Genomic DNA, 16,803 nt, shown 5'->3' on the forward strand with positions numbered 1-16,803 from the left:
ACTAGGACTAATGTAACCCTACCACTAAAGTATGGCCTTTCTGAGAACTCTATCACATGCCCTACATATTTTGGGGTTTCTTCACTCAGACTGGTGAAAACACAAACTATTCCCAGTTCTCTATATTGTTCAGCCTAGTGTTTTCTGGTAGTTCTTTCCCAGGTTTTGGTAGTTTCTTTACATGCATGTGCAGGTTGATAAAAGTCAGCCAAAGACTTGATGAACCCTCCCTGAAGCTCCTGTTTTATTCATAATAGTTTCTCCTTTTTGGTAATCTGCCATGCGAATTCTAGCCTCCTGGGTCTCATCAGACTTTGATCTCTGTCTTCTCAACTCAGCAAGACCACTGGGCTGCTTTGGTTATCCCACCTGGGCAGCGTCCTGGAAACTGCATCCATATGTAGCCCATGACAATCACAGGGCTCATCCCGTTCATTTTCCTACTCACAGGGATCAAAATCTTGTTGTCCAATGTCTGACACTTCGTTTGATTTCTAACTGTTTACAAAAGAAGGGCAATTGCTGTAGCAGATAATCCTTCATGGGCAGAAGCAGAAGTTAACATAGTTGTTAGAAAGTGAAGGCAAGGAGAACATTTCAGGCAGGGAGGATCACATAAACTGAGACAAATAGGTGAGAAACAGCGATTATGAATATCAAGAAATTAACAATTTGGTGTTGTTGCACCATAAAGCTAAGGCTGGAAGGGAGTGGCCAAATGTGAGGCTGGAGATGGAGTCCAGAGCCAGAATTTGGGGCCTCTGGGGACATAGGATTAAGAACTATGGAATAGAAAGGAAGACAATGAACAGTTACGAAACCTGGGTTCAAGTTCTAGCCTATTACTAGCTACGTAACTTTGAACAACTTTTTTGTGCTTTAGTTTTCTCATTTGTAAAATAAGAGGCCTTCACTAGTTCTTTCCCAAGACTATTTTTTTTTTTTTTTTTTTTTTGAGACAGAGTCTCACTCTGTTGCCTGGGCTAGAGTGCAGTGGTGTCAGCCTAGCTGACAGCAACCTCAAATTCCTCGGCTCAAGCAATCCTCCTGCCTCAGCCTCCCGAGTATCTGGGACTACAGGCATGCACCGCCATGCCCAGCTAATTTTTTCTATATATTTTTAGTTGTCCAGCTAATTTTTTTTCTATTTTTTTTTAGTAGAGGCGGGGTCTCGCTCTTGCTCAGGTTGGTCTCGAACTCCTGAGCTTAAACAATCCACCTGCCTCAGCTTCCCAAGTGCTAGGATTACAGGTGTGAGCCACCATGCCTGACCTTCCTCAGACTATATTTCAAGGCAAAATTTCCATAATTGAGTTCAGTAAAGTTAGAGGACACTTTTCAGCCTGGGATCTTTAGAGAAAATAGGTTGTTAATATCAAATATTTATTGGTCCCCTATGACATGCCAAGATTTGTGCTCAGAGTTTTAAATACATGATTTATTTATTTATTTTTATTTTTTGGTCTTTAAAACAAGGCCCATCCCACAGGTTAGGAAACAGAGAGGTTAATAGCTTGTCAAAGGTCACATGGCTAAAAATAGTGAAGACAGGATCTGAACCTGGGTCTGGATGACTACATTTTGCTGCTTCTTGGGGCCAGGCACCAGTATGTCTTTAAAGTTGCTTGGGTTGACTCTAATGTGCATCAAGGGTCAGGAACCACTGATTGGAAAGATTAAAAGCAGGTTTGAGACAGCTACCTTAATAATAGCAAGCGACAACATAGTGAGACTCCATCTCTACAAAAAGTTTTTAAAAAGAAATTAGCCAGGTATGGCTGCTCGTGCCCGTAGTCCCAGCTACTGGGGAGGCCGAGTTGGGAAGATTGCTTGAGTCCAGGAGGTGGGTGTTAGTGCCACTGCATTCCACCTTGGGTGACAGAGCAAGACCTTGTCTCAGAAAACAAATAAATAAAGTAAAATAATAATAATTTGTACCTTCCATAATGCTTCCCCTGCCCGTTACACCAATTCGGACACACTGTAATTGTACCTATACTACATACAGCCCAACCTGTATAAAGGGCTGGAAGGTGGGTGGGTGGCCCTTCGGTTTTTTTCCGGAAGAGGATGCATTCAAGAGGTGACCTCCTTGTGGACCTTCTTAGTTCATTGAATGGCCAGTTATATTACCTAATCATCTTTGTGCTTTTTGCAGTAGTACAGATTAACTGAAAATATATTATTATTAATATTTATTAATGTTGGAGCAAATTGACCCCATGTTTTATGCAATTTAATTTTGGGAGCATTGATGTCATTACAGCAAGATTTTACTGTAATCAAAGCAAACAACTGAAACCTTACTAAGGCCCAGGTACTCTACTGGGCACATAAATTATCTCAGTTAATTCTCACAATAATCTCATGAAGTAAATACAGTTATAATCTCTGTTTTACAGAAAATTGAGGCTCAGAGTTACACAGCGAAGAATCCAGAACTGAGCCCAGGCAGTCTGGCTCCGGAGCCAAAGTTCCCAGCCCTCCTCCTTACAGTGGCTGCTAGAGAAAGGATGCTGTGCTTTTTCCCTTCTCACTTGTAAATAGTGAAACAAGAACAATCAAGAGGGCTAAATAACGTTGTCCTATCATCCTTTTAAAATGTAGACTAGAACAAAAAGGAAAGTCTTGAGACCCTGAGACCGAAACTCTTACATTCTTCTGGTCTCTTGTAGGTGAAACCTCACTCAGTTTTGGCACGCGGGTCACTGCTCGAAAGCAATGTGCGCCTTTATCTTTGCCATCTGTGTGTGGTCCCAGTAATGTGCGCGTGTTATGGGCCGTGCCACAAATCTGGCTCTGCCTTCACCAGCAAGGATTTTACTACGCAGACCACGTGAACATGAGACCCTGGAACAAAGAGAAACTTTGACTAGCAGCATTGTTTTCACAGGTAAACGGGCTACATGATGTATCACTCACTGATAAGAAAAACAGTTTTAAAACATTTTCCTTCAGGGAGAGAATCACGAGCATCTAAATTCAAGATGAGTATTTAAAAGATCTAGGGAGGTGAGACGCCAACGAGAGTTTGGATGATAACATAGGAGTCTTCATTCAAAGTTCCTGGAAACTTTCACCCAGATTTAAGCAAATGAGCACAAGTATGTCGCTGATATGAGACAAAATGTTTTCTGGGAAGTAATTTTACCTTAGACGAGTCTTGATTAGCCAGCGGGTAACAGGTTTTGGTGACCTTCTCCAGGAGGCAAATAGATATTTTTCCACCAGCATGTGAAGTGACTTTTCACACTTCTAGGACAAAAAGGTAGGGGAAAATGTAGCCTGCTGATCTGAAAACCTTCCTAGCAGCCTCTAATCATAGACTTTTTCCCCTTGTTTCATTTAGGTTACTGGTTTCAATTTCTCTCAAGCAAACAAACAAAAAAAATCCCCTTTGGTCGAGCTTACTACAAAGTATGAAAATTAACATACATACCATTCCACACATACCCCCAGCTCAAGAGGGAGGAGCCTCCAAGGACAGCAGAAAAAAGCAAGCCAGACCCCAAATAATAGCAAATAGCCCCAAATTAACCGTGGATCCACTTTACATTTCTATCATTTTTTACTTCAGAAGCTTTGAACCAATGTAAAGATCATTTGTTCTGTGGAAGCCCGAGACTGGTGAGAACTGCCCCAGGGCATGCTCAGCACCGGAATTATTGTGGAAGGGATTTCCCCATGGGGCAGGGTTTGGACTAAGTGACTCTAGGTGTCGGGTAGAACATGCTGAATGTGTAGATGAAAAGGTCCATTCCAGGACAGAGGAAAGCCTGCCCCTGACCTACCGACATTGAAACACTTTCAACACGGCTTCTAAAGCGGAAATATGGAGCAGCTGCCGGGCATATTCCGGTGAATATTCATTCTGTGGGGGCAGGTGGGTAGCGGAGGCTAAACATCCCTGGAGACTGTGCTGCAGCTTCTCCTAGCATTCTCTGCGATCTGCCAGCAAAGGCCAAGTTCCTGGACTCTACGCATAAGATATGGGGTCCATTTGCTCCAATAGTAATAAATAGTAAGACATTTTCAGTCAATCTATACTGTTGCGAAAAGCACAAAGAAGTCTAGATAGCACAACTGACCACTGGCTGAACTAAGAAGATCCGCAAGGAAGTCCCCTCTCGAACATATCCTCCTCCTGAAAATTAAAACATTACCCACCCATTCTCCAGCCCTTTACAGAGGTTGGGCTGTAGTACAAGTGTAATCATAGTCGGTCTGAATTGGCAATCGTCAGCAACTCGAACCTTTAAGTCCAGGTTTCCTACTCAACAGGTGGGAGATCTTGGCTGGGTCTCTAGCCTATGGAGTCTGAGGCAAAGTGGAGCCCACCTGCAGCAGAACAACATGGTGCTTGTGGCCCCAGAGAAGATGTTGCAATGACAGTGGGGCAGGCCCCTGCCTGCCTGCATCATTTTGACAGCCAGACTCCCATAATGCTGTTTCTCAGCCCATATGGGAGAATCAAAGAGGACCTGATTTCAGCCAAGGCCTTCCAGCAGGACGGAATTGATTCAGATTTCTCACATTGAAATTTGGAAACCCTCTGAAGGCAGTCATGTGAACATACTCTTTTGGTCCTAAGTTTAAAAAACAAAAGTAAAATCATTACTAAAATTAAAAACCTAATAACTGCCTTAGCCCTCTAAACTAGTAGCATGAGTTTTACAACTCATGCTGTTAACAGATGTGGGACCTCCAAATCTTACTTGAAATCTTTCTAAGACCTGCAGAGAGCCTTGGACTTTGCTGCCACCAGGGCATGCGTGGGGGTTGCAGGCATAGGAGGATGCAATTTACCCTCTTTCCCTGTGCAGACAACACGGAAGCGCTGCGAGGGAAGCGGAATGCGTCCAAGCTGCTGCTGAGAGCTTTCCTGTGCGTTTCATCACAACTGAAGCCAAGTCCAAAGGGTTATGTCAAGGAATACACATTAGACAGCGCCCTTTCAACATCCAAACACCCAAGCCTTTAAAAGCCTGAATAGAATTGATGATTTTCCCCCCTGAAGCTATTAGTTCATAAGGAGCATCAGGAAAATCATCTTTCTTTTCTCTTGTTTGCAAGCAGCACTGGATGCAAAGGACATGCTGGAATCGGTAGGGAGGATACACTGCTAGCAGGCAACATTTATGAGACAGCATGAAAGTGAATATGAGCTATCGTGCTATTTTTATTTTTGGCTGTCAGTGGTAGCAATTGGAAATAATAAAATGAATACAGTTGGTGGTGATAAGAGTGGGTTGGGGTTGGAGTGGGGAAGAAATTCTCTTTCTGGTGCTTTCCCATTGCTGAGCAGCTAGAAACTGTTCCAGAACATTGCCTTTGCCCTTCCGGGTCATGTCCTCTCTCTTTTTCTTGTATAGGAAACAGAGTGAGATGGTTAAGGGAGTTCTAGGCCCATCGCTGCCACCCCACTATTTGTGATATAGTTGTGCTTATAACTTTGGTTGGTAATAAAAATAAATAACATTTATCAAGTACTTACTATGTTCAGGGTACTCTTTCCTTTTTTTTTTTTTTTTTTTTTTTTTTGAGACAGAGTCTCACTCTGTTGCCTGGGCTACAGTGAGTGCCGTGGCTTCAGCCTAGCTCACAGCAACCTCAAACTCCTGGGCTCAAGCGATCCTCCTGTCTCAGCCTCCCGAGTAGCTGGGACTACAGGCATGCACCACCATGCCCGGCTAATTTTTTCTATATATATTTTTAGCTGTCCATATAATTTCTTTCTATTTTTAGTAGAGATGGGGTCTCGCTCTTGCTCAGGCTGGTCTCGAACTCCTGAGCTCAAACGATCCGCCCACCTCGGCCTCCCAGAGTGCTAGGATTACAGGCGTGAGCCACCGCGCCCGGCCCAGGGTACTCTTTTCAATGCTTTGTGTCTATTAATTTAATCTTCCCAATGATGATAGGTACTATCTTCACATGATTTTATACCTGAGAGAGCAATTAAGTCACTTGCCCAACGTCACACAGCTCAGAAGTGGAGGACCTGGGATTCAAATCCAGACAGTCTGGTTGCAGAGCACAGTTCTAAATGATGACACTATCTATCTATCACCTTATCTGAGTCCCCGTTTTCTCATCTTAAAAAATGCAACCTATACACCTCATAGAAGTATTGTGCTGGTGCCTTGAGATAATGCATGTATGTATTTAGCACAGGGCCTGGAATACAATAAGCAATCCAAATATGTCAGCTGTTATTTTTTGCCTTTCTTTCCTTGTCCTTTCAGCTGATACCCAAAGAGGTAGAACCAGCAGGGAAGACTTGAAGAAATCACGCCAGTTTCTTTTCTTCCCCACCCAGGGAGTCCTGTGTTCATGTATACTGTTGTGCTACATAACTAATACTCAAAGAAATAATATAATGAGGCCATTGAGTGCCAAGAATATGTTAGGCATTATACAAAATCCGTCATTCTACAAAACCTGTTTGCTTCCCAAGCCTGCCCAGTCTCTGCTGAGTGGGTTTAAGATTACTGGCAATATATCCGTTGCAAACCCTTTTAGTCAAGAGAGGCTGTTGCTTTGTCTTTAAGACTCTGTCTCTGCAAGAATACAGGACTCTTTGATTTCAGCTGCAAGGGTGTTTGGGTAGCAGCCAGAGTCTGTAACATTTTGCGTCCTTAAAGCCTTTATGCATCTGTTGTTTGGCCATCACAACTGACTGCATTGACTTGGTTGGAATTACAACTCAATTTACACTCTATATTTTCCCTTTACTTCTTCGGCATCATACAGGACCGGAGATTTAACAGCATTTCCTTGACTTTCTGGCCTCCTCTCGAGACTTTGATTTATTTCTACAAGCCATATAACAGCGTTCTTGGCAGCCAATAATAAGTCTTCAGTTGGACACTCTAATCAGGCTCTTTTCCTTGGCAACAAGCTCTAGCCTCCTCCTCTTCTATACTGCAGGCAGAGAGAAAATTCAGCAAAAAATGTACTCGGGTTTTAGAATGAGGCAAGAGCTAATTCAACAGGTGAGAGAAAGCCGACTGTCGTGAAAGTGGGGAGGGTGGTTCCTCTCAGAGAAAACTCCACCGCTGTAGGTACTTGTTTCCTTAGGAGGCCATAAGGCCAGAGTAACTGGTTATAACCCTGGGCATTGAGTGTTTTTCCTGATGCTCACTTGTCCCATGATTTAAGGCAAGACTGTTTGCTTCTCTGGGACTCAGTTTTCCCATCTGTAGAATAATATTCTCTGGCATCTTTACCACAGAGTTTAAAGCATTTCACCATATGTGACCTCGTTACTTTTCAGAATCCTGTAAGAGTCGGGCATAGATACTTTGCTTTAAGACCCGAAAGGAAACAGAGGAGCAAAGAAATATTGTAACCTAACCACGGTTGCAATGTGCTGGCATAAAAATTCACATTGTTTATCTTAATGCTAAGTGCTGTTGTTTTCCAGAAATTCTTTGTCAAAAAATTGTATTATTAACATAGAAATAAAGCACCTTGCTTGAAAGTAACTTAACCTGGGTATTTAAATGAACTCAGGGGGATTTGAAAATCCAATCTAATAGAAAACATTAATGCTCAGCTAGGAAAAACACTGGTCAAACAGAGTTTAACATTATACAACTATTCCATACGTAGGGCCTACCACCTTGAAACACTGACTACTTTAATCCTCACAGTATCCTTGTGAAATACATTATTAGTCATTATTAGTTCCATTTTACAACTGGAGGAGCTAAGGAAGAGAGTTCAAATGGCTTCTCTGGGGCCACAGAGGAAGTCAGTACTACATGGGAGAAATTCTTGCATTTGCTCTCTTTTTTCCTCACCCAAATAGAGAAAGCAGGTTTTGTGGGGAAGTTTTCACAGCTGAAATCATTTCTGCAACTAGAGGCACATTTACGTGACATTAGCTTTGGGGTACAGTCGTAGCTATAGCACTTCTAAAATTTTAAAAATATAAGTGAATGTAAGATTCATATTAGGAAAACAACCTTGAGGTTATGTTTCTCTAATTGTAGTCACTGGACTGCCAGGAATTTGGGAGGACTCTAAATCATTCACAGACGATGACACTTCATTCTCTCATTCATGAATAACTGTATATTGATGGCATTCAATTAAAAGCTGATATCTTTTCATGCATATCCTAGCCAAAATAGAGCCAGGCTTCCTGATGATTCTTAACATGTGCATGTTTGTGTGTGTGTGGTGTGTGGTGGTGAAGTACGTGTGTTATGGCAATTAGACGTTTACCGAGCATTAGCTATGTATCAAGCACTGTGCCTATTTGTTGGGAAATAGAAGCAAAAATATTCTCCTTCCCCTCAAGGAATTTAGAATTTAGGTAAGGAAACAAAACACACATGTTATATATACTAGGCTCTAGTAAAACCTAGAGTTTAAATATATGTTATTTTTAATTTTGCTTAACCCCATTTTACTTTAACTTTTTGAATCCTGGATTTTTTTTTCAAGAAGCACCTAATAATGCCACTATAATTAGGTCTATACATTTAAAAATTAATTTTTAATCTCTCAATCAATGTTCAGGTTTAGAATTCCCTAAAAGGTCATTGTACTTAAGCTTCCTTATAAAACAATTACATCATCAAAATGTAAATCAAGACTGCTCAATTTGCATTTCCATTCCATTATTGTGTGTTAAGTTCAGGCCTCCTGTCTGCCAAGTCCTGCGCTATATGTTGAGCATATACAAAGGAATCGCACATGGCACTGCCCAGTGGTGCAGTGGAATAGAGCCGTGTAAACCAATGATTGCAACACCGTGAGCTGAGTGCTGGTTGACATACCTACGATATATGACCAGTGCCTAGAGACCAGCCACACCAGCATGTGGTCCACAGGGGTGTGCCGAGTGAAGGAAGGCTTTATGGAGGAAGTGATGTTCAAGCAGTTCTGAAAGAACAGAAGGTCCCCATGGTGAGAAGAGGATGAGGACTTTTCCAGGCAAAAGGAGAAACATGCACAAAGGCAAAATGGCATGATTTAAAAGTCTCCTGGGGGTCTACCCACCAAGTGAAAACCTCCCCAGAAGGGCGAGAAGTGGGGCAGCGTCTATCGGGGCTTTGCACAGCAAGCTGAGTCAGACACCAGACTGCTCCAGCTCATGAAATCTGCCACCAGCACCTTCTCTGACCCGCCGACCCTGAGACACCTCTAACTTCTCCCGTCTCACCTTCTTCCTCTGGCAAATAATGGTAGTGTCTGCTTCGAACTTCTCAAGCATGTTAAAAAAAAGACCTTGAGCTTCATCAGTAAGACCAGATAAACAGCCATATGTCATCAGTGTTGGTGTTGTCTTGGTCAGACATGAAACAGTCTCCTTAAACAATAACTTTTCATCAAAATCTCAGGGTATAGTTGCTTAGTATGAGTATGAGCCATGTCTCCAGTACCTCTTTCTTCTGTTGTTTACCATTTGGCTACTTCACTGTTGGTTAGCATTTGTGCACACAATTGGCTGTGCAGTTCCACTCTTTCAGGTACAGTTAGTCTGGTGATAGATGTTAATACAGAGGAGTGCATTAAGATTTGGGAATAATCTGTGGACTTTCTTTAGTGTGATTTATGTCACAGAAAATTAAGATGTTTGTTTTATTTTATGGGAAATTGACATTCCTCTCAAAATGTTCCTTTACAGTGTTTTTTAGTGGAAAAGACTTTTGACTAGTCTTCACAATTGTTGGATGGCTACTGTTCTGCTGAATTTCTTAAGTAGAAGGAGAGGTCCCTTATAGCAAGCAGTCTGCTGTTTTGACATTATTTGCAAGAGACAGTACTATGGTATATAAAGATAATTATGTTGCGGCTAAACACCTATCTTAGGCTAAAGTCCTTGAACAAAGAACAGTTGTAGGTCTTTGAAGTTTTGTAGGGAAATAATCATTGAAAACGTATGTAGATATGCCTCAATTGTTAACTATCCTATGAAAACATTTTTAAAAATTTGAACATTTGCTAGGTAACAAAGCACATTTTTAAAAAATTCATGTATATTCACTTATCAAATCATTACTGAGTTGCTTCATTTGCATAGACACTGATATAAATTCTTTTTATATCATTTTTTTAAAAAAGTAGTGATTGTAATTCATCAATGGGAAAATCATAATAATATTGTGTTATTATATAGAGACTAATTACTAAATATCAGGCACATACTAAATGTTCAATATATATATTATCTCATTTAATCCTCTTGGAAACCCCTTGAAGTAATTTCATTATCCCCCTTTTTATAGGTGAGTGATCTGAGAATCAGAGAGATAAAGAAATTTGTCAAAGTTTATTAGAGCTAATAACACACAGAGCCAGATTTTGAACTCTGGAATGTCTAATTCCAAAGGTTTTTCTCTTAACCACTATCTCTCCCTTGTCTTAGGTAATATATTTCCTAATAGGAGAGCTACTTATTGCAGATACTTATCCCTGGTTGGCAACATGCTAACGACACATCACTTTACAAATTTACAAAATATTTTTGTACTGCTAGGTGCGGTGGCTCACGCCTGTAATCTTAGCACTCTGGGAGGCCAAGGCAGGAAGATTGCTTGAGCCCAGGAGTTTAAGACCAGCCTGAGCAAGAGTGAGACCCCATCTCTACTAAAAGCAGGAAAAATTAGCCGAGTATGGTGACACATGCCTGTAGTCCCAGCTACTCGGGAGGCTGAGACAGGAGGATCAATTGAGCCCAGGAGTTGGAGGTTGCTGTGAGGTAGGCTGACGCCACGGCACTCTAGCCCGGGCAACAGAGCAAGACCCCATCTCCAAAAAAAAAATGTTGTATACGTTAAAATTTGCAATTGCTAACAACAACCCTTGAGGTAGGTGTTATTAATTCCTTTATTCTAAAGCTAAGTAAATTGAGGTTTAAAAGAAAAAAAGTCACACAATCAGTATGAGGCAGAATGAAGACTAGGAGGCGTGTCCTCTGACTCCAAGTCCTCGGCCATTATTACTAGGTTATTTTGTACTCCGAAGAGGTAGAAAGGGAAGCTATGGAAAGTTTGTCCATCACAAACATGTGCACATACACACCACAAGTAAGGAGATACTACTATATGCCTTTGTGTTAACACAAATACACTCGAATTAAAACATTTATCAATTTTAATTTTTTTTTTACAAAAGCTTAGTAGCAATTAAAATCATTAACAAGACTAACAATAAAGACCAAAAGAATCACAGAAGTATAATCCTCATGAGATATTAAGGTTTTCTTGATTATAAGGTATATTTTTCTTAGTTTGTCTATTTAATAACCTTTCAAAGACTGGAGATTTTTTAGAATTATAGATGATGATTTTAAATCTTTTTCACTGTGGGAAAATAAGATGAGTAACTTATATTGACCTGTTGTAATCTGAAAAAGGAGATTTTTCCAAAATGGACGGTTAATGACAATTCTGAGAAGATAATGAATTAAGAAGAGATCTTTGGATCTTGTTAATTCTTGAAGCTGAAATTTTAAATTTAAAATGGAGAGGAAAGAGTAAAAATCTATCCCTCTGAAGGATGTTTAGGGGATAATATCATTCAAAACGTCGGTGCTAACAACAATTTACACACAAATTCTGCTTCTGTGGTTTGTATCTGAAGAATAAAACAAAAGTCCGAAGGAAAAATACCAAAGAAGGTTCAAATTTATTCTCCAACCTCTGAGCCTAGTTCAAGTTCACCTGTATGGTTCTATTGCTTAGTTCACACTGGAGATCCTAAAAGTCTGTTTAAAAAAAAAAAAAATCCTTTGCTCCCGGTGTTGATGCAAGAAAACACTCTTTCTCATATATAGTAAGTGATTATTTGGTTCTGGTTCCTCACAAGTTCAGAATAGGTGAAAAGAGAGAGGGGAATGTCTTTAAAAGGACATCCTTCTAGCACATATTGAAATGTTGCTCTTTCTGTCAACGATGGGCAAACGGGAACTTCTAAAAACAAAGAAACATAATGGTATCTTTCAAATTAGTCAGCAGGGAATTTAGCATCGAATTATGCATATATCCAGATCACTGTGGAGTTAACTTTCTGTAGTTACTTCTTTATAGGGAAAAAAATAATATAATAATTTACATTTTAAATCATTGGGATTTAATATTGCCCTTTTTCTACAGTAAAATTCCACTGCAGGGGGTTGGGGGGGAATCTTGCCATGATATTCCCTCAGGAATAACTTTTTATAGTTATAGCCAGATAAAATATGATTTGCCGGTAAGGTGAAAGCTACTACTATATCCTACCATCTGCATTATATATTACTGTGAAATTATATTGAAGTTATATTGAAATAAGAAGTAGAGTAAGACCAATTGTCTACACAATGAAAGCATTCACAAATCTAATAGTTTAAGAAAGGATATGAGAAATGTAAAGTACAAAATGTGTATTTGGCTAAAGTCATATAACAGAATGATCCAGGAAAGAGCACATAAATTGCCTGGAAGTCCAGAGGTTCACCATCATGTGTAAACTCCAAGATGGGTAGAATCTCACCATCCTGGCGTAACCACATGAACCACTACTAAATATACCAGGTACATTAGTATGTGAACTTTATCTAATACCTTTTAACACTTCAGAGGCCACTGCCAATCAAACTATTTAATAGTTTTAAAAAATACATTAGCTCCTTTTGTCTTGGTCAACCTAGTAAAGTTTTTTGTAATTTTTTTCTTGATATCATCCACAGCTTAGTATAGACAGGCTTGAGATAAGAAAAAATATTAGAATTCTTTTGTTTACTTCTTGAAACAGACACCAGATCCCAAATCTGTATTTTCATTCAAGTTTGCTCGTTTCCAGTTATTTTATCTTAGCATCTTTTCACATTTTGTAGGTGAAAATTTTCTTCTTGATTCAACATTGTCAAGAAAATGTACATCATACGTGAGGATTTCAAAGCTTTCTCCTAAATTGGAAAGCATTATCTACATCCCCCGAAATTTGCCATCCCAAAAGTTTTTTAAAAATTAAAAAGCTCAAAAAATCAGGAGGCATCAATTTTCCCACTTTAAATATTTCAAATGAATCTAATTTTTAAATGATTTTTAAAAACCACACCAGGTCTCTCTGGCTGAACCTCCTATGACCACCTACTCTGGGTAGATGTAATGATGTTGAGATATTGGGGTACAACATCTGGTAAGGACTTGTGAATTACAATTTTCTTTTACAACTGAAAACCATATCCTGGTCAGGTCTCAGTGGGGTTTAATGCTGTCAGAGCACACAAGGTTTGTTTTGATCTGTTATGGAGGAACACACATAGCTTTCAGTTCACACTAATAACATCCCTGTGTCTGGTATACGCCAATCCAGAGGCTACTAATTAAAGGTTGGAATTAACCAAACACAGTTTCACTACAAAACATGTGAAACTTATTAAAACTTAAAAGTAACTGCTGATTCTCAATATAGGCAAAACTAAAGAATGCAGGAGTCTTGTGAGATTACTTAAGCAAAAATTTTTAAAGCACATTCAAGATGCTTCAGGTCTGCCTATTCAGGACACAATGTGTTAACATAATAGAAAAATGTGCTAAACTTTTAAGATTACTGAAACCAAGAGATGAAAAGGATTTAACAGGGAAACAGCCCATTTCTTTCACCAGGGTAAACTTCCACTCTGAGTCTTTGGTCTAACAAATAGTTATATACATGCAGTTGTTGGAACAATTACCTTACCATTTTCTCACCAGAAAACTGTTGGTTGATTTGGAAATGAAAGGAGAGCTGGGACCCACGGAAGATGGCCAGATGTGGTGAGTTCCATCAGCTAAGTTTCATAACTCAAAATAAGACTACAGATTCATTTTATTTTTAAATTTTTTTCTTGAAATATACATTTAGAAGAGTGCATATTTCATAAGTGTACAGTTTACTGAATTTTCACAAACTAAATCTATCCATGTAACCAGCACCTAGACCAAGAAACAGAACGTTATCAGCACTCTTAGAATTTTTTTTTTTAAATTTAGCAATGTATCTCTACTCACAGTGGGCATTTATGAATAGATTTTGCACTGTATCATGATTTTAAAGAATATTGAAGCCCTAAATCTGGAAAGCAATAGAGAATGACAACAGCCAGTGCTCACTTCTCTGTGCTTGTGATTTTAATAGAGCTACTATGTCCAACATGGCATGTGTGACAGCAACTGCTTAAAGTAGATTCAAGAAAGGCAGCGAAGGCTGAGCACGGGGGCTCGTGCCTGTAATCCTGGCACTTTGGGAAACTGAGACAGGAGGCTCACTTGAAACCAAGAGTTTGAGACCAGCATGGGCAACAGAGTGAGGCTCTCATTTCTACAAAAAGAAAAAGAAAAAGAAAAAAATTAGCTGGGTGTGGTGGTGTGCACCTGTAGTCCCAGCCACTTTGGAGGCTGAGCCAGGTGAATTGCTTGAGCCTAGGAGTTGGAGGCTACAGTGAGCTATGATTGTACCACTACACTCCAGCAGCCTGGGCAACAAAGCAAGACCCTAACTCTAAAAGAAAAAAAAGGAAAGAAAGAGAGAAAGGGAGGAAGGGAGAAAGGGAGGAAGGGAGGAAGGAACATTAGGGGAAAAACACTTCAATTAAAGCTCTTTCCCTGGGAGATGCACTCAGAGCTGTGGTTTATTAAAGTTGTGAATACACTGTAGTTTGGGGGCTAAGATCCCAGGCTCTAGAGTCAGAGAGATACCATCTCTGTAACTTAATAGGAGGGAGACCTGGTCCAAGTTATTTAATCTTTCTGAGCTTCGGTGGCCCCATCATCTTTATTTAGAAGTATCAGTCTCACTGGGTTACTGATAAGATCAAGTGAGATCAAGTGAGTACATGGAAAGTGCTAAGCACAAAATAGTAATAAAAAGATGGCATTTATCGTTATTATTATTAACATTATTGCAATGGCCAAAAGCTGATTCATTCATTGCTTTTCTCCTCTGATGAATATCAGTTCACCCTCCTCTTGTGGATTTTGTTATCTCTCTCTCACCCTATTTGAACCAAATTCAAGACTAAAGAGTGAGTGATCCCCATTGGTGAGAGAACCAGTGTACTCCATTCCTTCTCTCTTCTGGATTTACACAATCTAGGAACTTTAAACAAATGTCTTCTAACATTTCTTCTATATCATGTTTTCAAACTTTGGTGTGCATAAAACTCACCTGAATTTCTGGTGCCTCATACCTAAATATTCTCTTCTAGTAGATCTGGGGTAGGGCCCAGGAATCTGCATGTAATCATCAGTACCTAGGTGGTTCTGACATAGGTGGTCTCTGGGCTACCCTTTCAGCAATTCAGACCCGATGAATCCCAGGACCTCAGAGATGATAAAGAGCATCTGTTGAAATAGAAGAATGTTCACTGATTCAATTTTCTATGCTACGTAGGCAATATTCACAGCTGACACTTTCCAAACATTAAAGGAATTTTCCAAGGAATAAAAAAATTCTCCAAACATGTGGGTGGCTGGTCTTCATGTCGGATAGATCATTTGCATAGCATTAAAAGTCCTAAGCAGAAATGAGATGCCAATGAATTTGGTTGAGTCAAATCAATGCAACTTTAAAATTTATGAAAGCAAAAATAAGATTCCTGCTAATGTGTAAATGTAACATTTTTCTCATTATGGTTTTCTATTTCTTGGCATCTGACATTCTGTATTTTTTGACATTTTTAGTTCTTCTTATTTTTTTTCTCTAAACATAAGGCCATCAGCACCACAGCCCAAGACATTTTGGTAAAAAATTTCATTTATGTGTATACAGGTAGAAACATGTATGTGCACATTTGTGTGTGTGTGTGTGTGTGTATTCATTAAGATAAGCATAATGCTTTGCTGAATGAGTAACTCTTTCTGGCCTTCACATTTTCCTCCATTTTCTCCTTTTCTGTTGTCATCATCATCATCTTATTCAGTGTGTATTAAATTATGTCCACATTTGTTTAAAATCTGTATTAACTATGTTCAATTATGGGTCTTGCATAAAAACAATTTGATATTCTTAGGTGAGATGGCTGTCCAGATTATAAATTTAGTTCTCTTCAGTTGAGCTCAATAAGTGTTTCTAAAGGACCTACTATGTGCTTGATTCCGTAAGGCTGGATTGGTTATTTTTACAAACTGATAGGGGAATGAAAACCACATTGCAGTGAAGCACAAGTTGGAATGAGGATGAGATGACAGTTATCTCAATCAAAAAACACCAGTAGCAAATATGAGCTGTGAATAGATCACTCAGCTCCCAACATATTTGAATTTGCTTTTATAGAACAGATCATTTTCAGTTCCCTTCCTGGACGCCACAGATCCTCTGCCTAGCGAGCACAGTAGTTGTAAACTCTTCCTTTACACAGTTCTAGTCTGCCAAACCCTGGCCTATGGTCTGATGTTGTCAAATTTGCCTGCCTTCTAAGAAGATCTGATCAATCCATTTGTAAGAAAACATCTGCTGAAAAAAGAAAGAAAAGATTTAGGGCTAGACAAAAAAATAACAATATCAGTGCCTGTCTTGAGAAGTAGGGATGATTATGTGTGATATTAATATTTGTTAATGCTCTTCAAGCTTTCTATAATTAAAATATAACTTTCATAATTGGAAAAAGTAACTTTAAAAAAGTAAAATAAAGAAAAGTATATCTTTAGTTGGGGTGCTCTACCATTAGAAAATATGGTATAGTGCCATTGTAATTGGTGCTATTATCAGATATTCTTATTTATATTTTAAATTCAAATGCATATTAAATTCAATAATGTAGTTACTTTGAAAAAGGACCCTCAACAGAATATACAGTTGCTTTTTTCTTGGATGTCAAGATTTCAG

This window comes from Eulemur rufifrons, chromosome 16 (assembly GCF_041146395.1).
Source record: "Eulemur rufifrons isolate Redbay chromosome 16, OSU_ERuf_1, whole genome shotgun sequence".
NCBI lineage: Eukaryota > Metazoa > Chordata > Mammalia > Primates > Lemuridae > Eulemur > Eulemur rufifrons.